The sequence below is a fragment of the Callospermophilus lateralis genome, chromosome 1 (assembly GCF_048772815.1).
Source record: "Callospermophilus lateralis isolate mCalLat2 chromosome 1, mCalLat2.hap1, whole genome shotgun sequence".
In the NCBI taxonomy this organism is placed as follows: Eukaryota; Metazoa; Chordata; class Mammalia; order Rodentia; family Sciuridae; genus Callospermophilus; species Callospermophilus lateralis.
The window spans coordinates 162,128,964-162,153,690 of NC_135305.1; positions in this window are offsets into that span (position 1 = coordinate 162,128,964).

The following is a 24,727-nucleotide window of genomic DNA, read 5'->3' on the forward strand; positions in this document are numbered from 1 at the left end:
ATCAATGGGTTATAGAAGACATCAAGGAGGAAATTAAAAACTTCTTAGAGATAAATGAAAACACAGACACAGCATATCGGAATCTATGGGACACATTGAAAGCAGTTCTAAGAGGAAAATTTATTGCTTGGAGTTCATTCCTTAAAAAAAGAAAAAACCAACCAATAAATGATCTAATACTTCAACTCAAAATCCTAGAAAAAGAAGAGCAAAACAACAGCAAAAGAAGTAGAAGACAAGAAATAATTAAAATCAGAGCTGAAATTAATGAAATCAAAACGAAAGAAACAATAGAAAAAATTGACAAAACTAAAAGTTGGTTCTTTGAAAAAATAAATAAAATCGACAGACCCTTAGCCACGCTAATGAAGAGAAGAAGAGAGAGAACTCAAATTACCAGCATACGGGATGAAAAAGGCAATATCACAACAGACACTTCAGAAATACAGAAGATTATCAGAAATTATTTTGAATCCTTATACTCCAACAAAATAGAAGATAGTGAAGGCATCAATAAATTTCTTAAGTCATATGATTTGCCCAGATTGAGTCAGGAGGATATTGACAACCTAAACAGACCAATATCAATTGAGGAAATAGAAGATACCATCAAAAGACTACCAACTAAGAAAAGCCCAGGACCGGATGGGTATACAGCAGAGTTTTACAAAACCTTTAAAGAGGAACTAATACCAATACTTTTCAAGCTATTTCAGGAAATAGAAAAAGAGGGAGAACTTCCAAATTCATTCTATGAGGCCAACATCACCCTGATTCCTAAACCAGACAAAGACACCTCAAAGAAAGAAAACTACAGACCAATATCTCTAATGAACCTAGATGCAAAAATCCTCAATAAACTTCTGGCGAACCGGATACAAAAACATATCAAAAAAATTGTGCACCATGATCAGGTAGGATTTATCCCTGGGATGCAAGGTTGGTTCAATATACGGAAATCAATAAATGTTATCCACCACATCAATAGGCTTAAAAATAAGAACCATCTGATCATCTCAATAGATGCGGAAAAAGTATTCGACAAAGTACAGCATCCCTTCATGTTCAAAACTCTAGAAGAACTAGGGATAACAGGAACATACCTCAATATTGTAAAAGCAATCTATGCTAAGCCTCAGGCTAGCATCATTCTGAATGGAGAAAAACTGAAGGCATTCCCTCTAAAATCTGGAACAAGACAGGGATGCCCTCTCTCACCACTTCTGTTCAACATAGTTCTCGAATCACTGGCCAGAGCAATTAGACAGACGAAAGAAATTAAAGGCATAAAAATAGGAAAAGAAGAACTCAAATTATCACTATTTGCAGATGACATGATTCTATACCTAGCAGACCCAAAAGGGTCTACAAAGAAACTATTAGAGCTAATAAATGAATTCAGCAAAGTGGCAGGCTATAAAATCAACACGCATAAATCAAAGGCATTCCTGTATATCAGTGACAAATCCTCTGAAATGGAAATGAGGACAACCACCCCATTCACAATATCCTCAAAAAAAAATAAAATACTCAGGAATCAACCTAACAAAAGAGGTGAAAGACTTATACAATGAAAACTACAGAACCATAAAGAAAGAAATAGAAGAAGATCTTAGAAGATGGAAAAATATACCCTGTTCATGGATAGGTAGAAGTAACATCATCAAAATGGCGATATTACCAAAAGTTCTCTATAGGTTTAATCCAATGCCAATCAAAATCCCAGCGGCATTTCTTGTAGAAATAGAGAAAGCAATCATGAAATTCATATGGAAAAATAAAAGACCCAGAATAGCAAAAACAATGCTAAGCAGGAAGTGTGAATCAGGGGGTATAGCTATACCAGACTTCAAACTATACTACAGAGCAATAGTAACAAAAACAGCATGGTACTGGTACCAAAACAGGAGGGTGGACCAATGGTACAGAATAGAGGACACAGAAACCAAGCCACAAAACTACAGCTATCTTATATTCGATAAAGGGGCTAAAAGCATGCAATGGAAGAAGGATAGCATCTTCAACAAATGGTGTTGGGAAAACTGGAAATCCATTTGCAACAAAATGAAACTAAATCCCTTTCTCTCGCCATGCACAAAAGTTAACTCAAAGTGGATCAAGGAACTTGATATCAAATCAGAGACATGGTGTTTGATAGAAGAAAAAGTTGGCTATGATCTACATACTGTGGGGTCGGGCTCCAAATTCCTCAATAGGACACCCATAGCACAACAGTTAATAACTAGAATCAACAAATGGGACTTACTCAAACTAAAAAGTTTTTTCTCAGCAAAAGAAACAATAAGAGAGGTAAATAGGGAGCCTACGTCCTGGGAACAAATTTTTACTCCTCACACTTCAGACAGAGCCCTAATATCCAGAATATACAAAGAACTAAAAAAATTAGACAATGAGATAACGAATAACCCAATCAACAAATGGGCCAAGGACCTGAACAGAAATTTCTCAGAGGAGGACATACAATCAGTCAACAAGTATATGAAAAAATGCTCACCATCTCTAGCAGTCAGAGAAATGCAAATCAAAACTACCCTAAGATACCATCTCACTCCAGTAAGATTGGCAGCCATTAGGAAGTCAAACAGCAACAAGTGCTGGCGAGGATGTGGGGAAAAGGGTACTCTTGTACATTGCTGGTGGGACTGCAAATTGGTGCGGCCAATTTGGAAAGCAGTAGGGAGATTTATTGAAAAGCTCAGAATGGAACCACCATTTGATCCAGCTATTCCCCTACTCGGTCTATTCCCTAAAGACCTAAAAAGAGCACACTATAGGGACACTGCTACATCCATGTTCATAGCAGCACAATTCACAATAGCAAGACTGTGGAACCAACCTAGATGCCCTTCAATAGACTAATGGATAAAAAATGTGGCATTTATACACAATGGAGTATTACTCTGCATTAAGAAATGACAAAATCATAGAATTTGGAGGGAAATGGATAGCATTAGAGCAGATTATGCTAAGTGAAGCTAGCCAATCCCTTAAAAACAAATGCCAAATGTCTTCTTTGATATAAGGAGAGAAACTAAGAACAGAGTAGGGACGAAGAGCATGAGAAGAAGATTAACATTAAACATGGATGAGAGGTGGGAGGAAAAGGGAGAGAGAAGGGAAATTGCATGTAAATGGAAGGAGACACTCAGGGGTATACAAAATTACATACAAGAGGAAGTGAGGGGAAAGGAGGAAAAATATAAGGGGGAGAAATGAACTACAGTAGAGGGGGTAGAGAGAGAAGAGGGGAGGGGAGGGGGGAGGGGGATAGTAGAGGATAGGAAAGGCAGCAGAATACAACAGACACCAGAATGGCAATATGTAAATCAATGGTTCTGCAACTGATGTGATTCTGCAATCTGTATATGGGGTAAAAATGAGAGCTCACAGCCCACTTGAATCAAAGTGTGAAATATGATATATCAAGAACTATGTAATGTTTTGAACAACCTACAATAAAAATTAATTTTAAAAAAAAGACACTTTCATTTGAAAGGAGTTGCCAAGCTTCCAAAAAACTACTAGATTTCTAAAATCTCAGCAAATATTTTTTCACGCAATCTTCATGATACTTGCTGGTAATGATCAGTTCAAAAAGCCCACTTGGCTGCCCAATTTTCTCTCTTCTAGGATGAAGCGTTGATTTCCAGTAACTGTTCGAATTTTTCGGTCTCAATCTGTTTTCTCCTATATAGATAGATGTGTTTGGAACTCTAAATCAAAAACAGTATATGCTAGCTCCTTGAAACTTGATTCAACAATGTAGTTCTAAGTTCTGTCTCTATGGTATGTTTCCTTATGAAGTAGGCTTAAGCAAAGACTGGCGAAAAACACTTTAAATTGAAAGGGGTTGCCAAGCTTCCAAAAAACAACTAGTTTTCTAAAATCTCAGCAAATATTTTTTCACCCAATCTTGATGATTCTTGGTGGTAATGATCAGTTCAAAAGCCCACTTGGTTGCCCAATTTTCTCTCTTCTCGGATGAAGCATTGGTTTCCAGTAACAGTTCGAATTTTTCTGTTTCACTCTGTTTTCTCCTGTATAGGTAGATATGTTTGGAACTATAAATAAAACACGGTTCATGCTAGCTCCTTGAAACTTGACAAAATAAAGTAGTTCTATGTTCTATCTCTATGGTTTATTTCCTCTTCAAGCAGCCCTCAGCAGAGACTGGCGAAAGACACTTTAATTTGAAAAAGGTTGCCAAGCTTCCAAGAAACTACTAGTTTTCTGAATCTCAGCAAATATTTTTTCCCCCAATCTTGATGATACTTGGTGGTAATGATCAGTTCAATAAACCCACTTGGCTGCCCAATTTTCATTCTACTAGGTTGAAGCATTCGTTTCCAGTAACACTTTGAATTTTTTGGTTCACTCTGTTTTCTCCTATATAGATAGATGGGTTTGGAACTCTAAATCAAACACGGTTTGTGCTAGCTTATTGAAACTTGACACAAAAACGAAGTTCGAATTTCTATCTCTGTGGTTTGTTTTCTCTTGAAGTAGCCCAAGGAAGAGACTGGCGAAAGACACTTTAATTTGAAAGGGGTTGCCAAGCATCCAAAAAGCTACTAGATTCCTGAAATATCAGCAAATAGTTTTTCACCCAATCTTGATGATATTGGTGGTAATGATCAGTTCAATAAACCAACTTGGCTGACCAATTTCATTCTACTAGGTTGAAGCGTTCGTTTCAAGTAACAGTTTGAATTTTTCGGTTTCACTCTGTTTTCTCCTATATAGATAGATGTGTTTGGAACTCTAAATCAAAACGGTACATGCTAGCTCCTTGAAACTTGATACAACAAAGTAGTTCTAAGTTCTGTCTCTATGGTTTGTTTCCTATTGAAGTAGGCTTAAGCAGAGACTGGCGAAAGACACTTTCATTTGAAAGGGGTTGCCAAGCTTCCAAAAAACTACTAGTTTTCTGAAATCTCACCAAATATTTTTTCACCCAATCTTGATGATACTTGGTGGTAAAGATCAGTTCACTTATCCCACTTCCCTGCCCAATTTTCTCTCTTCTAAAATGAAGCGTTGGTTTCCAGTAAGAGTTCGAATTTTCCTGTTGCACTCTGTTTTCTCCTGTACAGATAGATATGTTTGGAACAATAAATAAAACACGGTTCATACTAGCTCCTTGAAACTTGACAAAATAAAGTAGTTCTATTTTTTATCTCTATGGTTTGTTTCCTCTTCAAGTAGCCCTCAGCAGAGACTGGCGAAAGACACTTTAATTTGAAAGGGGTTGCCAAGCTTTCAAAAAACTACTAGTTTTCTGAAATCTCAGCAAATATTTTTTCATCAAATCTTGATGATACTTGGTGGTAATGATCAGTTCAATAAACCCACTTGGCTGCCCAATATTCATTCTACTAAGTTGAAGCGTTCGTTTCAAGTAACAGTTTGAATTTTTCGGTTTCACTCTGTTTTCTACTATATAGATAGATGGGTTTGGAACTCTAAATCAAACACGGTGTTTGCTAGCTTCTTGAAACTTGATACAATAAAGTAGTTCTAATTTCTATTTCTATGGTTTGTTTTCTCTTGAAGTATCCCTAAGCTGAGACTGGCAAAAGGCAGTTCAATTTGAAAGGGGTAGCCAAGCTTCCAAAAAACGACTAGTTTTCTGAAATCTCAGCAAATATTTTTTCACGAAATCTTGATGATACTTGGTGGTAATGATCAGTTCAATAAACCCACTTGGTTGACCAATATTCATTCTACTTGGTTGAAGCGTTCCTTTCAAGTCACAGTTTGAATTTTTCGATTTCACTCTGTTTTCTCCTATATAGATAGATGTGTTTGGAACCCTAAATCAAAAACGGTATTTGCTAGCTCCTTGAAACTTGACACAATAAAGTAGTTCTAAGTTCTGTCTCTATGGTTTGTTTCCTCTTGAAGTAGGCTTAAGCAGAGACTGGCGAAAGACACTTGTATTTGAAAGGGTTGCCGAGCTTCCGAAAAACTACTAGATTTCTAAAATCTCAGCAAATATTTTTTTCACCCAATCTTGATGATTCTTGGTGGTAATGATCAGTTGAAAAAGCCCACTTGGCTGCCCAATTTTCTCTCTTCTAGGATGAGGCATTGGTTTCCAGTAAAGTTCGAATTTTTCTGTTTCACTCTGTTTCCTCCTCTATAGGTAGATATGTTTGGGACTATAATAAAACAAGGTTCATGCTAGCTTTTTGAAACTTGACAACTTGACAAAATAAAGTAGTTCTATGTTCTATCTCTATGGTATGTTTCCTCTTGAAGTTGCCCTAAGAACAGACTGGCGAAAGACACTTTAATTTGAAAGGGGTTGCCAAGCTTCCAAAAAACTACTAGTTTTCTGAAATATCAGCAAATACTTTTTCACTCAATCTTGATGTTACTTGGTGGTAATGATCAGTTCAATAAACCCACTTGGCTGACCAATTTCATTCTACTAGGTTGAAGCATTCGTTTCAAGTAACAGTTTGAATTTTTCGGTTTCACTCTGTTTTCTCCAATATAGATAGATGTGTTTGGAACTCTAAATCAAAAACGGTATATGCTAGCTCCTTGAAACTTGATACAACAAAGTAGTTCTAAGTTCTGTCTCTATGGTTTGTTTCCTTTTGAAGTAGGCTTAAGCAGAGACTGGCGAAAGACACTTTCATTTGAAATTGGTTGCCAAGCCTGCAAAAAACTACTAGTTTTCTAAAATCACAGCAAATATTTTTTCACCCAATCTTGATGATTCTTGGTTTTAATGATCATTTCAAAAAGCCCACTTGGCTGCCCATTTTTCTCTCTTCTAGGATGAAGCCTTGGTTTCCAGTAACAGTTTGAATTTTTCTGTTTCACTCTGTTATCTCCTGTATAGGTAGATATGTTTGGAACTATAAATAAAACACGCTTCATGCTAGCTCTTTAAACTTGACAAAATAAAGTAGTTCTATGTTCTATCTCTATGGTTTGTTTCCTCTTAAAGTAGCCCTCAGCAGAGACTGGCGAAAGACACTTTCATTTGAAAGGGGTTGCCAAGCTTCCAAAAACTACTAGTTTTCTAAAATCTCAGCAAATATTTTTTCACCCAACCTTGATGTTACTTGGTGGTAATGATAGGTTCAATAAGCCAACATAGCTGCCCAATTTTCATTCAACTAGGTTGAAGCATTCGTTGCCAGTAACAGTGTGAATTTTTCGGTTTCACTCTGTTTTCTCCTATATAGATAGATGTGTTTGGAACACTAAATCAAACATGGTTTGTGCTAGCTCCTTGAAACTTGACACAATAAAGCAGTTCTATCTTCTATCTCTATGGTTTGTTTCCTCTTGAATTAGGAGTAAACAGAGACTGGCAAAAGACACTTTCATTTGAAAGGGGTTGCCAAGCTTCCAAAAACTACTAGTTTTCTGAAGTCTCAGCAAATATTTTTTCACCCAATCTTGATGATACTTGGTGGTAATGATCAGTTCACTTATCCCACTTTCCTGCCAATTTTCTCTCTTCTAGGATGAACCGTTGGTTTCCAGTAACAGTTCGCATTGTTCTGTTTCCCTCTGTTTTCTCTTCTATAGGTAGATATGTTTGGGACTATAAATAAAACACGGTTCATGCTAGCTCCTTGAAACTTGACAAAATAAAGTAGTTCTTTGTTCTATCTCTATGGTTTGTTTCCTCCTCAAGTAGCCCTCAGCAGAGACTGCCAAAAACACTTAAATTTGAAAGGGGTTGCCAAGGTTCCAAAAAACTACTAGTTTTCTAAAATCTCAGCAAATAGTTTTTTCACCCAATCTTGATGATTCTTGGTGGTAATGATCAGTTCAAAAAGCCCACTTGGCTGCCCAATTTTCTCTCTTCTTGGATGAAGCGTTGTAACATTTCTCTGTTCTCAGCAGAGACTGGCGAAAGACACTTTAATTTGAAAGTGGTTGCCAAGCTTCCAAAAAACTACTACTTTTCTGAAATCTCAGCAAATATTTTTTTACCCAATCTTTATGATACTTGGTGGTAATGATCAGTTCAATAAACCCACTTGGCTGCCCAATTTTCATTCTACTAGGTTGAAGTGTTCGTTTACATTAACACTTTGAATTTTTCGGTTTCACTCTGTTTTCTACTATATAGATAGATGGGTTTGGACTCTAAATCAAACACGGTTCGTGCTAGCTTCTTGAAACTTGACACAATAAAGTAGTTCTAATTTCTATCTCTATGGTTTGTTTTCTCTTGAAGTATCCCTAAGTTGAGACTGGCAAAAGACAGTTCAATTTGAAAGGGGTTGCCAAACTTCCAAAAAACTACTAGTTTTCTGAAATGTCAGCAAATATTATTTCACGAAATCTTGATGGTACTTGGTGGTAATGATCCGTTCAATAAACCCACTTGGTTGACCAATTTTCATTCTACTAGGTTGAAGCATTCATTTCAAGTCACAGTTTGAATTTTTCGATTTCACTCTGTTTTCTCCTATATAGATAGATGTTTTTGGAACTCTAAATCAAAAACAGTATTTGTTAGCTCCTTGAATCTTGACACAATAAAGTACTTCTAAGTTCTGTGTCTATGGTTTGTTTCCTCTTGAAGTAGACTTAAGCAGAGACTGGCGAAAGACACATTCATTTGAAAGGGGTTGCCAAGCTTCCAAAAAAGTACTAGATTTCTAAAATCTCAGCAAAGTTTTTTCACCCAAATTGATGATTCTTGGTGGTAATGATCAGTTCAAAGAGCCCACTTGGCTGCCCAATTTTCTCTCTTCTAGGATGAAGCGTTGGATTCCAGTAAGAGTTCGAATTTTTCTGTTTCACTCTGTTTTCTTCTGTATAGATAGATATGTTTGGAACTATAAATAAAACAAGGCTGTTGCTACCTCCTTGAAACTTGACCAAATAAAGTAGTTCTTTGTTCTATCTCTATGGTTTGTTTCCTCTTAAAGTACCCCTCAGCAGAGACTGGCGAAAGACACTTTAATTTGAAAGGGGTTGCCAAGCTTCCAAAAAACTACTGAAATCTCAACAAATATTTTTTCACCCAATCTTGATGATACTTGGTGGTAATGATCAGTTCAATGAACCCACTAGGCTGCCCAATTTTCATTCTACTAGGTTGAAGCGTTCGTTTCAGAAACACTTTGAATTTTTCAGTTTCACTCTGTTTTCTTTTATATAGATAGATGGGTTTGAAACTCTAAATCAAACACGGTTTGTGCTAGCTTCTTGAAATTGACACAATAAAGTAGTTCTAATTTCTATCTCTAAGGTTTGTTTTCTCTTGGAGTAGCCCGAAGAAGAGACTAGCGAAAGACACTTTAATTTGAAAGGGGTTGCCAAGCTTCCAAAAAACTACTAGTTTTCTGAAATCTCAGCAAACATTTTTTCACCCAATCTTGATGATACTTGGTGGTATTGATCAGTTCAACAAACCCACTTGGCTGACCAATTTTCATTCTACTAGGTTGAAGCGTTTGTTTCCGGTAACAGTTTGAAATTTTCGGTTTTACTCTATTTTCTCCTATATAGATAGATATGTCTGGAACTCTAAATCAAAAACGGTATTTCCTAGCTCCTTGAAACTTGACACAATAAAGTAGTTCTAAATTCTGTCTCTATGGTTTTTTTCCTCTTGAGGTAGGCTTAAGCAGAGACTGGCGAAAGACACTTTCATTTGAAAGGGGTTGCCAAGATTCCAAAAAACTACTAGACTTCTAAAATCTCAGCAAATATTTTTTCAGCCAATCTTGATGATTCATGGTGGTAGTGATCAGCTCAAAAAGCCCACTTGGCTGCCCAATTTTCTCTCTTCTAGGATGAAGCATTGGTTCCAAGTAACAGTTCGAATTTTTCTGTTTCACTCTGTTTTCTCCTATATAGATAGATGTGTTTGGAACTCTAAAGCAAACACGGTTTGTGCTAGCTCCTTGAAACTTGACACAATAAAGTAGTTCTAATTTCTATCTCCAGGGTTTGTTTCCTCTTGAATTAGGCCTAAACAGAGACTGGCAAAAGACACTTTCATTTGAAAGGGGTTGCCAAGCTTCCAAAAAACTACTAGTTTTCTGAAATCTGAGCAAATATTTTTTCACCCAATCTTGATGATACTTGGTGGTAATGATCAGTTCACTTAGCCCACTTCCCTGCCCAATTTTCTCTTTTCTAGGATGAAGCGTTGGTTTCCAGTAACAGTTCGAATTTTTCTGTTTCACTCTGTTTTCTCCTGTATAGGTAGATATGTTTGGAACTATAAATAAAACACAGTTCATGCTAGCTTTTTGTAACTTGACAAAATAAAGTAGTTCTAAGTTCTATCTCTATAGTTTGTTTCCTCTTGAAGTACCCCTAAGAAGAGACTGGCTAAAGACACTTTCATGTGAAAGGGGTTGCCAAGCTTCCAAAAAACTACTAGTTTTCTGAAATATCATCAAATATTTTTTCACCCATTCTTGATGATACTTGGTGGTATTGATCAGTTCAACAAACCCACTTGGCTGACCAATTTTCATTCTACTAGGTTGAAGCGTTTGTTTCCGGTAACAGTTTGAAATTTTCGGTTTTACTCTATTTTCTCCTATATAGATAGATGGGTTTGGAACTGTAAATCAAACACGGTTTGTGCTAGCTCCTTGAAACTTGACACAATAAAGTAGTTCTATATCTATGGATTCTTACCTCTTGAATTAGGCCTAAACAGAGACTGCGAAAGACAGTTCAATTTTAAAGGGGTTGCAAAGCGTCCAAAAAACTACTAGTTTTCTGAAATCTCAGCAAATATTTTTTGACCCAATCTTGCTGATACTTGGTGGTAATGATCAGTTCACTTAGCCCACTTCGCTGCCCAATTATCATTCTACTAGGTTGAAGCGTTCGTTTCCAGTAACAGTTTGAATTTTCCGGTTTCACTGTTTTCGGCAATATGGATAGTTGTATTTGGAACTCTAAATCTAAAACGGTTTTTGCTAGCTTTTGAAACTTGACACAATAAAGTATTTCTAACGTCTATCTCTATGGTTTGTTTCCTCTTGATGTAGCCGTAAGCAGACACTGGCGAAAGACACTTTCATTTGAGAGGGGTTGCCAAGCTTCCAAAAAACTACTAGTTTTCTGAAATATCAGCAAATATTTTTTCACCCAATCTTGATGTTACTTGTTGGTAATGATCAGTTCAATATGCTAAGTTAGCTGCCCAATTTTCATTCCACTATGTTGAAGCATTCGTTGCCAGTAAAAGTTTGAATTTTTCGGTTTCACTCTGCTTTCTCCTATATAGATAGATGTGTTTGGAACTCTAAATCAAACACGGTTTATGATAGCTCCATGAAACATGACACAATAAAGTAGTTCCAAGTTCTATCTCTATGGTTTGTTTCCTCTTGAATTAGGTCTAAACAGAAACTGGTAAAAGACACTTTCCTTTGAAAGGGGTTGCGAAGCTTCCAAATAACTACTAGTTTTCTGAAATCTCAGCAAACGTTTTTTCACCCAAACTTGATGATACTTGGTGGTAATGATCAGTTCAATAAACCCACTTCGCTGACCATTTTTCATTCTACTAGGTTGAAGCATTCATTGCCAGTAAAAGTGTGAATTTTTCGGTTTCACTCTCTTTTCTCCTATATAGATAGATGTGTTTGGAACTCTAAATCAAACACGGTTTATGCTAGGTGCATGAAACTTGACACAATAAAGTAGTTCCAAGTTCTATCTCTATGGTTTGTTTCCTCTTGAATTAGGCCTAAACAGAGACTGGCGAAAGACACTTTCATTTGAAAGGGGTTGCCAAGCTTCCAAAAAACTACTAGTTTTCTGAAATCTCAGCAAATATTTTTTCACCCAATCTTGATGTTACTTGGTGGTAATGATAAGTTCAATAAGCCAACTTAGCTGATCAATTTTCATTCTATTAGTTTGAAGCATTCGTTGCCAGTAACAGTGTGATTTTTTTGGTTTCACTCTGTTTTCTCCTATATAGATAGATGGGTTTGGAACTCTAAATCAAACACGGTTTGTGCTAGCTCCTTGAAACTTGACACCATAAAGTAGTTCTAAGTTCTATCTGTGTGGTTTCTTTCCTCTTGAAGTAGCCCTCAGCAGAGACTGGCAAAAGATACTTAAATTTGAAAGGGGTTGCCAAGCTTCCAAAAGACTACTAGTTTTCTGAAATCTCAGCAAATATTGTTTCACCCAATCTTGATGCTCCTTGGTGGTAATGATCAGTTCAATAAACCCACTTGGCAGCCCAATATTCATTCTACTAGGTTGAAGTCTTCGTTTCCAGTAATAATTTGAATTTTTCGGTTTCACACTCTTTTCTCCTATATTGATAGAGGGGTATGGAACCCTAAATCAAACACGGTTAGTGCTAGCTTCTTGAAACTTGACAAAATAAAGTAGTTCTAATTTCTATCTCTATGGTTTGTGTCCTCTTGAAGTAGCCCTAAGCTGAGACTGGCAAAAGACAGTTCAATTTGAAAGGGGTTGCCAAGCTTCCAAAAAACTACTAGTTTTCTGAAACCTCAGCAAATATTTTTTCACCCAATCTTGATGCTCCTTGGTGGTAATGATCAGTTCAATAAACCCACTTCGCTGACCAATTTTCATTCTACTAGGTTGAAGCATTCGTTTCCAGTAACAGTTTGAATTATTCGGTTTTACTCTGTTTTCTCCTATATAGAGAGACGTGTTTGAACACTAAATCAAACACGGTTCGTGATAGCTTCTTGAAACTTGACACAATAAAGTAGCTCTAATTTCTATCTGTATGGTTTGTTTCCTCTTGAACTAGCGCTAAGAAGAGACTGGAGAAAGACACTTTCATTTGAAAGTGGTTGCCACGCTTCCAAAAACTACTAGTTTTCTGAATTATCAGCAAATATTTTTTCACCAAATCTTGATGTAACTTGGTGGTAATGATCAGTTCAATAAACCCACTTGGCTGCCCAATTTTCATTTTACTATGTTAAAGAATTCGTTGCCCGTAAGAGTGTGAATTTTTCGGTTTCACGCTGTTTTTTCTTATATAGATAGATTTGTTTATAACACTAAATCAAACACGGTTTCTGCTAGGTCCATGAAACATGACACAATAAGGTAGTTCTAAGTTCTATCTCTATGGTTTGTTTCCTCTTGAATTAGGCCTAAACAGAGACTGGCGAAAGACACTTTCATTTGAAAGGGGTTGCCAAGCTTCCAAAAAACTACTAGTTTTCTGAATTATCAGCAAATATTTTTTCACCCTATCTTGATGATTCTTGGGGGTAATGATCAGTTAAATAAACCCACTTCGCTGACCAATTTTCATTCTACTAGGTTGAAGCGTTTGTTTCCAGTAACACTTTGAATTTTTCGGATTCACACTCTTTTCTCCTATATAGATAGAGGGGTTTGGAACTCTAAATCAAACACGGTTAGTGATAGCTTCTTGAAACTTGACACAATAAAGTAGTTCTAATTTCTATCTCTATGGTTTGTTTCCTCTTGAAGTAGCCCTAAGCTGAGACTGGAAAAAGACAGTTCAATTTGAGAGGGGTTGCCAAGCTTCCAAAAAACTACTAGTTTTCTGAAATCTCAGCAAATATTTTTTCACCCTATCTTCATGATACCTGGTGGTAATGATCAGTTCACTTAGCCCACTTGGCTGCCCTATTTTCATTCTACTAGGTTGAAGCCTTCGATTCCACTAACTGTTTGAATTCTCCGGTTTCACTCCGTTTTCAACAATATGGAGAGGTGCATTTGGAACTCTAAATCTAAAACGGTTTTTGCTAGCTTTTGAAACTTGACACAATAAAGTAGTTCTAACGTCTATCTCTGTGGTTTGTTTTCTCTTGATGTAGCCGTAAGCAGACACTGGTGAAAGACACTTTTATTTGAGAGGGGTACCAAGCTTGCAAAAAACTACAAAGTTTTCTAAAATCTCAGCAAATATTTTTTCACCCAATCTTGATGTTACTTGGTGGTAATGATCAGTTCAATAAGCCAAGTTAGCTGCCCAATTTTCATTCCACTAGGTTGAAGCATTCGTTGGCAGTAAAAGTGTGAATTTTTCGGTTTCACTCTGTTTTCTCATATATAGATAGATGTGTTTGGAACTCTAAATCAAACACGGTATATGCTAGCTCCATGAAACTTGACACAATAAAGTAGTTCTATGCTCTATTTCTATGCCTTGTTTCCTCTTAAAGTAGCCCTCAGCAGAGACTGACGAAAGACACTTTAATTTGAAAGGGGTTGCCAAACTTCCAAAAAACTTCTAGTTTTCTGAAATCTCAGCAATTATTTTTTCACCCAATCTTGATGATACTTGGTGGTAATGATCAGTTCAATTAACCCACTTGGCGGCCCAATATTCATTCCACTAGGTTGAGCGTTCGTTTCCAGGAACACTTTGATTTTTCGGTTTCACTCTGTTTTCTCCCATATAGATAGATGTGTTTGGAACACTAAATCAAACACGGTTTGTGCTAGCTCCTTGAAACTTGACACCATAAAGTAGTTCTAAGTTCTATCTGTGTGGTTTCTTTCCTCTTGAAGTAGCCCTCAGCAGAGAAGAAAGACACTTTAATTTGAAAGGGGTTGCCAAGCTTCCCAAAGACTACTAGTTTTCTGAAATCACAGCAAATATTTTTTCACCCAATATTGATGATACTTGGTGGTAATGATCAGTTCAATAAACGCACTTGGCTGACCAATTTTCATTCTACTAGGTTGAAGCGTTCGTTTCCAGTAACAGTTTGAATTTTCCGGTATCACTCTGTTTTCGACAATATGGAGAGGTGTATTTGGAACTCTAAATCTAAAACGGTTTTTGCTAGCTTTTGAAACTTGACACAATAATGGAGTTTTAACGTCTATCTCTATGGTTTGTTTCATCTTGATGGAGCCGTAAGCAGACACTGGCAAAAGACACTTTCATTTGAGAGTGATTGCCAAGCTTCCAAAGAACTACTCGTTTTCTAAAATCTCAGCAAATATTTTTTCACCCAATCTGGATGTTACTTGGTGGTAGTGATCAGTTCAATAAGCCAACTTAGGTGCCCAATTTTCATTCCACTATGTTGAAGCATTCCTTGCCAGTAACAGTGTGAAATTTTCGGTTTCACTCTCTTCTCTCCTGTATAGATAGATGTGTTTGGAACTCTAAATCGAACAAGGTTTGTGCTAGCTCCATGAAACATGACACAATAAAGTAGTTCTACGTTGTATCTCTATGGTTTGTTTCCTCTTGACTTAGGCCTAAACAGAGACTGGCGAAAGACACTTTCATTTGAAAGGGGTTGCAAAGCTTCCAAAAAACTACTAGTTTTCTGAAATATCAGCAAATATTTTTTCACCCCATCTTGATGATACTTGGTTTTAATGATCAGTTCAATAAACCCACTTGACTGCCCAATTTGCATTCTACTAGGATGAAGCGATCGTTTCCAGTAACAGTTTGAATTTTTCGGTTTTACTCTTCTTTCTCCTATACAGATAGATGTGTATGGAACACTAAATCAAACACGGTTTGGGCTAGCTTCATGAAACTTGACAAAATAAAGTAGTTCGATGTTCTATCTCTAACGTTTGTTTCCTCTCGAAATATGCCTAAGCTGAGACTGGCAAAAGAAAGTTCATTTTGAAAGGGGTTGCCAAGCTTCCAAAAAACTACTAGTTTTCTGAAATCTCAGCAAATATTTTTTCACCCTATCTTCATGATACTAGGTGGTAATGATCAGTTCACTTAGCCCAATTGGCTGCCCAATTTTCATTCTTCTAGGTTGAATCGTTCCTTTCCAGGAACAGTTTGAATTTTCCGGTTTCACTCTGTTTTCGACAATATGGAGAGGTGTATTTGGAACTCTAAATCTAAAACGGTTTTTCCTAGCTTTTGAAACTTGACACAATAAAGTAGTCCCAACGTCTATCTCTGTGGTTTGTTTCCTCTTGATGTAGCCGTAAGCAGACACTGGCGAAAGACACTTTTATTTGAGAGGGGTACCAAGCTTCCAGAAACTACTAAGTTTTCTAAAATTACAGCACATATTTTTTCACCCAATCTGGATGTTACTTGGTGGTAAATGATCAGTTCAATAAGCCAAGTTAGCTGCCAAATTTTCATTCCTCTAGGTTGAAGCATTCGTTGCCAGTAACAGTGTGAATTTTTCGGTTTCGCTCTCTTTTCTCCTGTATAGATAGATGTGTTTGGAACTCTAAATCAAACACGGTTTGGGCTATCTCCATGAAACATGACACAATAAAGTAGTTCTAAGTTCTATCTCTATGGTTTGTTTCCTCTTGAATTAGGCCTAAACAGAGACTGGCGAAAGACACTTTCATTTGAAAGGGGTTTCCAAGCTTCCAAAAAACTACTAGTTTTCTAAAATCTCAGCAAATATTTTTTCACCCAATCTGGATTTTACTTGGTGGTAATGATCAGTTCAATAAGCAAACTTAGCTTCCCAATTTTCATTCCACTAGGTTGAAGCATTCGTTGCCAGTAACAGTGCGAATTTTTCGGTTTCACTCTCTTTTCTCCTGTATAGATAGATGTGTTTGGAACTCTAAATCAAACACGGTTTGGGCTAGCTTCTTGAAACTTGACACAATAAAGTAGTTCTAATTTCTATCTGTATTGTTGTTTTCCTCTCGAAATAGCCCTAAGCTGAGACTGGCAAAAAACAGTTCAGTTTGAAAGGGGTTGCCAAGCTTCCAAAAAACTACTAGTTTTCTGAAATCTCAGCAAATATTTTTTCACCCAATCTTGATGTTACTTAGTGGTAATGATGAGTTCAATAAGCCAACTTAGCTGCCCAATTTTCATTCTATTAGTTTGAAGCATTGGTTGCCAGTAACAGTGTGAATTTTTCGGTTTCACTCTGTTTTCTCCTATATAGATAGATGTGTTTGGAACACTAAATCAAACACGGTTTGTGCTAGCTTCTTGAAACTTGACACCATAAAGTAGTTGTAAGTTTTAACTGTGTCCTTTCTTTCCTCTTGAAGTAGCCCTCAGCAGAGACTGGCGAAGACACTTTAATTTGAAAGGGGTCCAAGCTTCCAAAAGACTACTAGTATTCTGAAATCTCAGCAAATATTTTTTCACCCAATCTTGATGCTCCTTGGTGGTAATGATCAGTTCAATAAACCCACTTGGCAGTCCAATATTCATTCTACTAGTTTGAAGCGTTCGTTTCCAGTAACACTTTGAATTTTTCGGTTTCACACTATTTTCTCCTATATAGATAGAGGGGTTTGGAACTCTAAATCAAACACGGTTAGTGCTTGCTTCTTGAAACTTGACACAATAAAGTAGTTCTAATTTCTATCTCTATGGTTTGTTTCCTCTTGAAGTACCCTAAGCTGAGACTGGCAAAAGAAAGATCAATTTGAAAGGGGTTGCCAAGCTTCCAAAAAACTACTAGTTTTCTGAAATCTCAGCAAATATTTTTTCACCCTATCTTCATGATACCTGGTGGCAATGATCAGTTAACTTAGCCCACTTGGCTGCCCTATTTTCATTCTACTAGGTTGAAGCCTTCGATTCCACTAACAGTTTGAATTCTCCGGTTTCACTCTGTTTTCGACAATATGGAGAGGTGTATTTGGAACTCTAAATCTAAAACGGTTTTTGCCAGCTTTTGAAACTTGACACAGCAAAGTAGTTCTAACGTCTATCTCTATGGTTTGTTTCCTCTTGATGTAGCCCTAAGCAGACACTGGCGAGAGACACTTTCATTTGAGAGGGGTTGCCAAGCTTCCAAAGTACTACTAGTTTTCTAAAATCTCAGCAAATATTTTTTCACCCAGTCTGGATGTTACTTGGTGGTAATGATCAGTTCAATAAGCCAACTTAGCTGCCCAATTTTTATTCCACTAGGTTGAAGCATTCATTGGCAGTAACAGTGTGAATTTCTCGGTTTCACTCTCTTTTCTCCTGTATAGATAGATGTGTTTGGAACTCTAAATCAAACACGGTTTGTGCTAGCTCCATGAAACATGACACAATAAAGTAGTTCTAAGTTCTATCTCTATGGTTTGTTTCCTCTTGAATTAGGCCTAAACAGAGACTGGCGAAAGACACTTTCATTTGAAAGGGGTTGCCAAGCTTCCAAAAAACTACTAGTTTTCTGAAACCTCAGCAAATATTTTTTCACCCAATCTTGATGATACTTGGTGGTAATGATCAGTTCAATAAACCCACTTGGCTGCCCAATATTCATTCTACTAGGTTGAAGCGTTCGTTTCCAGTAACACTTTGAATTTTTCGGTTTCACACTCTTTTCTCCTATATAGATAGAGGGGTTTGGAACTCTAAATCAAACACGGTTAGTGCTAGCTTCTTGAAACTTGACACAATAAAGTAGTTCTAATTTCTATCTCTAGTGTTTGTTTCCTCTTGAAGTAGCCCTAGGCTGAGACTGGCAAAAGACAGTTCAATTTGAAAGGGGTTGCCAAGCTTCCAAAAAACTACTAGTTTTCTGAAATCTCAGCAAATATTTTTTCACCCTATCTTCATGATACCTGGTGGTAATGATCAGCTCACTTAGCCCACTTGGCTGCCCTACTTTCATTCTACTAGGTTGAAGCCTTCGATTCCACTAACAGTTTGAATTCTCCGGTTTCACTCTGTTTTCGACAATATATAGAGGTGTATTTGGAACTCTAAATCTAAAACGGTTTTTGCTAGCTTTTGAAACTTGACACAATAAAGTAGTTCTAACGTCTATCGCTATGGTTTGTTTCCTCTTGATGTAGCCGTAAGCAGACACTGGCGAAAGATACTTTCATTTGAGAGGGGTTGCCAAGCTTCCAAAAAACTAGAGGTTTTCTAAAATCTCAGCAAATATTTTTTCACCCAATCTTGATGTTACTTGGTGGTAATGATCAGTTCAATAAACCAAGTTAGCTGCCCAATTTTCACTCCACTAGGTTGAAGCATTCGTTGCGAGTGAAAGTGTGAAATTTTCGGTTTCACTTTGTTTTCTAATATATAGATAGATGTGTTTGGAACACTAAATCAAACACGGTTTGTCTAGCTTCATGAAACATGACACAATAAAGTAGTTCTAAGTTATATCTCTATGGATTGTTTCCTCTTGATTTAGCCCTTAGCTGAGACTGGCAAAAGACAGTTCAATTTGAAAGGGGTAGCCAAGCTTCCAAAAAACTACGAGTTTTCTGAAATCTCCGCAAGTATTTTTTCACCCAATCTTGATGCTCCTTGGTGGTAATGATCAGTTCAATAAACCCACTTGGCTGCCCAATATTCATTCTACTAGGTTGAAGCATTCGTTTCTAGTAACACTTTGAATTTTTCGGTTTCACACTATTTTCTCCTATATAGATAGGGGGGTTTGGAACTCTAAATCAAACACGGTTAGTGCTAGCTTCTTGAAACTTGACACAATAAAGTAGTTCTGATTTCTATCTCTATGGTTTGTTTCCTCTTGAAATAACCCTAACTGAGACTGGCAAAAGACATTTGAATTTGAAAGGGGTTGCCACGCTTCCAAAAAACTACTAGTTTTCAGAAATCTCAGCAAATATTTTTTCACCCTATCTTCATGATAACTGGTGGTAATGATCAGTTCTATTAGCCCACTTGGCTGCCCTATTTTTATTCTACTAGGTTGAAGCCTTCGTTTTCACTAACAGTTTGAATTCTCCGGTTTCACTCTGTTTTCGTCAACATGGAGAGGTGTATTTGGAACTCTAAATCTAAAACGGTTTTTGCTAGCTTTTGAAACTTGACACAATAAAGTAGTTCTAACGTCTATCCCTATGGTTTGTTTCTTCTTGATGTAGCCATAAGCAGACACTGGTGAAAGACACTTTCATTTGAGAGGGGTTGCCAAGCTTCCAAAAAACTACTAGTTTTCTAATATATCAGCAAACATTTTTTCATCCAATCTGGATGTTACTTGGTAGTACTGATCAGTTCAATAAGCCAACTTAGCTGCCCAATTTTCATTCCACTATTTTGAAGAATTCGTTGCCAGTAAAAGTGTGAATTTTTCGATTTCACTCTCTTTTCTCCTATATAGATAGATGTGTTTGGAACTCTAAATCAAACACGGTTTGTGCTAGCTCCATGAAGCATGACATAATAAACTTGTTCTAAGTTCTATCTCTATGGTTTGTTTCCTCTTGAATTAGGCCTAAACAGAGACTGGCGAAAGACACTTTCATTTGAAAGGGGTTGCCAAGCTTCCAAAAAACTACTAGTTTTCTGAAATCTCAGCAAAAATTTTTTCACCCAATCTTGATGATACTTGGTGGTAATGATCAGTTTAATAAACCCACTTGGCTGCCCAATTTTCATTCTACTAGGTTGAAGCGATCCTTTCCAGTAACAGTTTGAATTTTTCGACTTTACTCTGTTTTCTCCTATACAGATAGATGTGTTTGGAACACTAAATCAAACACGGTTTGGGCTAGCTTCATGAAACTTGACAAAATAAAGTAGTTCGATGTTCTATCTCTATGGTTTGTTTTTTCTCGAAATAGCCCTAAGCTGAGACTGGCAAAAGACTGTTCAGTTTGAAAGGGGTTGTCAAGCTTCCAAAAAACTACTAGTTTTCTGAAATCTCAGCAAATATTTTTTCACCCAATCTTGATGATCCTTGGTGGTAATGATTAGTTCACTTATCCCACTTCCTTGCCCAATTTTCTCTCTTCTAAAATGAAGCGTTGGTTTCCAGTAACAGTTCGAAATTTTCTGTTTCACTGTGTTTTCTCCTGTATAGGTAGATTTGCTTGGAACTATAAATAAAACACCGTTCATGCTAGCTCCTTGAATCTTGACAAAATAAAGTAGTTCTATGTTCTGTCGCTATGGTTTGTTTCCTCTTGAAGTAGCCCTAAGAAGAGACTGGTGAAAGACACTTTCATTTGAAAGGGGTTGCCAAGCTTCCAAAAAACTACTAGTTTTCTGAAATCTCAGCAAACATTTTTTCACCCAATCTTGATGTTACTTGGTGGTAATGATCAGTTCAAAAAGCGAACTTAGCTGCCCAATTTTCATTCTATTAGTTTGAAGCATTCGTTGCCAGTAACAGTGTGAATTTTTCGGTTTCACTCTGTTTTCTCCTATATAGATAGATGTGTTTGGAACACTAAATCAAACACGGTTTGTGCTAGCTCCTTGAAACTTGACACCATAAAGTAGTTCTAAGTTCTATCTGTATGGTTTGTTTCCTCTTGAAGTAGCCCTCAGCAGAGACTGGCGAAAGACACTTTCATTTGAAAGGGGTTGCCAAGCTTCAAAAAACTACTAGTTTTCTGAAATCTCAGCAAATATTTTTTCACCCAATCTTGATGATACTTGGTGGTAATGATCAGTTCAGTAAACCCACTTGGCTGCCCAATATTCATTCTACTATGTTGAGTCGTTCGTTTCTAGTAACACTTTGAATTTTTCGGTTTCACACTATTTTCTCCTATATAGATAGAGGGGTTTGGAACTCTAAATCAAACACGGTTAGTGCTAGCTTCTTGAAACTTGACACAATAAAGTAGTTCTAATTTCTATCTCTATGGTTTGTTTCCTCTTGAAGTAGCCCTAACTGAGACTGGCAAAAGACAGTTCAATTTGAAAGGGGGTGCCAAGCTTCCAAAAAACTACTAGTTTTCTGAAATCTCAGCAAATATTTTTTCACCCTATCTTCATGATACTTGGTGGTAATGACCAGTTCACTTAGCCCACTTGGCTGCCCAATTTTCATTCAACTAGGTTAAAGCATTCGTTTCCAGTAACAGTTTGAATTCTCCAGTTTCACTCTGTTTTCAACAATATGGAGAGGTGTATTTGGAACTCTAAATCTAAAACGGTTTATACTAGCTCTTTGAAACTTGACACAATAAATTAGTTCTAACTTCTATCTCTATGGTTTGTTTCCTCGTGAAGTAGCCCTAAGCAGACACTAGGGAAAGATACTTTAATTTGAAAGGGGTTGCCAAGCTTCAAAAAACTACTAGTTTTCTAAAATCTCAGAAAATATTTTTTCACCCAATCTGGATGTTACTTGGTGGTAATGATCAGTTCAATGAGGCCACTTAGCTGGCCAATTTTCATTCTACTAGGTTGAAGCATTCGTTGCCAGTAACAGCTTGAATTTTTCGGTTTTACTCTGTTTTCTCCTATACAGATAGATGTGTTTGGAACACTAAATCAAACACGGTTTGGGCTAGCTTCATGAAACTTGACAAAATAAAGTAGTTTGATGTTCTATCTCTATGGTTTGTTTTTTTCTCGAAATAGCCCTAAGCTGAGACTGGCAAAAGACAGTTCAGTCTGAAAGGGGTTGTCAAGCTTCCAAAAAACTACTAGTTTTCTGAAATCTCAGCAAATATTTTTTCACCCAATCTTGATGATACTTGGTGGTAATGATTAGTTCACTTATCCCACTGCCTTGCCCAATTTTCTCTCTTCTAGGATGAAGCGTTGGTTTCCAGTAACAGTTTGAAATTTTCCTTTTCACTGTGTTTTCTCCTGTATAGGTAGATTTACATGGAACTATAAATAAAACACGGTTCATGCTAGCTCCTTGAATCTTGACAAAATAAAGTAGTTCTATGTTCTGTCGCTATGGTTTGTTTCCTCTTGAAGTAGCCCTAAGAAGAGACTGGCGAAAGACACTTTCATTTGAAAGGGGTTGCCAAGCTTCCAAAAAACTACTAGTTTTCTGAAATCTCAGCAAACATTTTTTCACCCAATCTTGATGTTACTTGGTGGTAATGATCAGTTCAAAAAGCGAACTTAGCTGCCCAATTTTCATTCTATTAGTTTGAAGAATTTGTTGCCAGTAACAGTGTGAATTTTTTAGTTTCACTCTGTTTTCTCCTATATAGATAGATGTGTTTGGAACACTAAATCAAACACGGTTTGTGCTAGCTCCTTGAAACTTGACACCATAAAGTAGTTCTAAGTTCTATCTGTATGGTTTGTTTCGTCTTGAAGTAGCCCTCAGCAGAGACTGGCGAAAGACACTTTCATTTGAAAGGGGTTGCCAAGCTTCCAAAAAAACTACTAGTTTTCTGAAATCTCAGCAAATATTTTTTCACCCAATCATGATGATACTTGGTGGTAATGATCAGTTCAATAAACCCACTTGGCTGACCAATATTCATTCTTCTAGGTTGAAGCGTTCGTTTCCAGTAACACTTTGATTTTTTGGTTTCACTCTGTTTTCTCCTATATAGATAGATGGGTTTGGAACTCTAAATAAAACAGTGTTAGTGCTAGCTTCTTGAAACTTGACACAATAAAGTAGTTCTACTTTCTATCTCTATGGTTTGTTTCCTCTTGAAGTAGCCCTAAGCTGAGACTGGCAAAAGACAGTTCAATTTGAAAGGGGTGCCAAGCTTCCAAAAAACTACTAGTTTTCTTAAATCTCAGCAAATATTTTTTCACCCTATCTTCATGATACTTGGTGGTAATGACCAGTTCACTTAGCCCACTTGGCTGCCCAATTTTCATTCTAGTAGGTTGAAGCGTTTGATTCCAGTAACAGTTTGAATTTTCCAGTTTCACTCTGTTTTCGACAATATGGAGAGGTGTATTTGGAACTCTAAATCTAAAACGGTTTATACAAGCTCTTTGAAACTTGACACAATAAATTAGTTCTATCTTCTATCTCTATGGTTTGTTTCCTCTTGACGTAGCCCTAAGCAGACACTGGCGAAAGACACTTTCATTTGAAAGGGGTTGCCAAGCTTCCAAAAAACTACTAGTTTTCTAAAATCTCAGAAAATATTTTTTCACCCAATCTGGATGTTACTTGGTGGGAATGATCAGTTCAATGAGGCCACTTAGCTGGCCAATTTTTATTGTACTAGGTTGAAGCATTCGTTGCAAGTAACAGTGTGAATTTTTTGGTTTCACTCTGTTTTCTCCTATATAGATACATGTGTTTGGAACACTAAATCAAACACGGTTTGTGCTAGCTCCTTGAAAGTTGACACAATAAATTAGTTCTATGCTCTATCTCTTTGGTTTGTTTTTTCTTGAAGTAGCCCTCAGCAGAGACTGGCGAAAGACACTTTAACTTGAAAGGGGTTGCCAAGCTTCCTAAAAACTACTAGTTTACAGAAAACTTAGCAAATATTTTTTCACCCAATCTTGATGTTACTTGGTGGTAATCATCAGTTCAATACACCAATTTAGCTGCCCAATTTTCATTCTATTTGTTTGAAACATTCGTTGCCAGTAACAGTGTGAATTTTTCAGTTTCACTCTGTTTTGTCCTATATAGATAGATGTGTTTGAAACACTAAATCAAACACGGTTTGTGCTAGCTCCTTGAAACTTGGCACCATAAAGTAGTTCTAAGTTCTATCTGTATGGTTTGTTTCCTCTTGAAGTAGCCCTCAGCAGAGACTGGCGAAAGACACTTTCATTTGAAAGGGGTTGCCAAATTCCAAAAAACTACTAATTTTCTGAAATCTCAGCAAATATTTTTTCACCCAATCTTGATGATACTTGGTGGTAATGATCAGTTGAATAAACCCACTTGGCTGCCCAATATTCATTCTTCTAGGTTGAAGCATTCGTTTCCAGTAACACTTTGAATCTTTCGGTTTCACTCTGTTTTCTACTATATAGATAGATGGGTTTGGAACTCTAAATCAAACATGGTTAGTGCTAGCTTCTTGAAACTTGACACAATAAAGTAGTTCTAATTTCTATCTCTATGGTTTGTTTCCTCTTGAAGTAGCCCTAAGATGAGACTGGCAAAAGACAGTTCAATTTGAAAGAGTT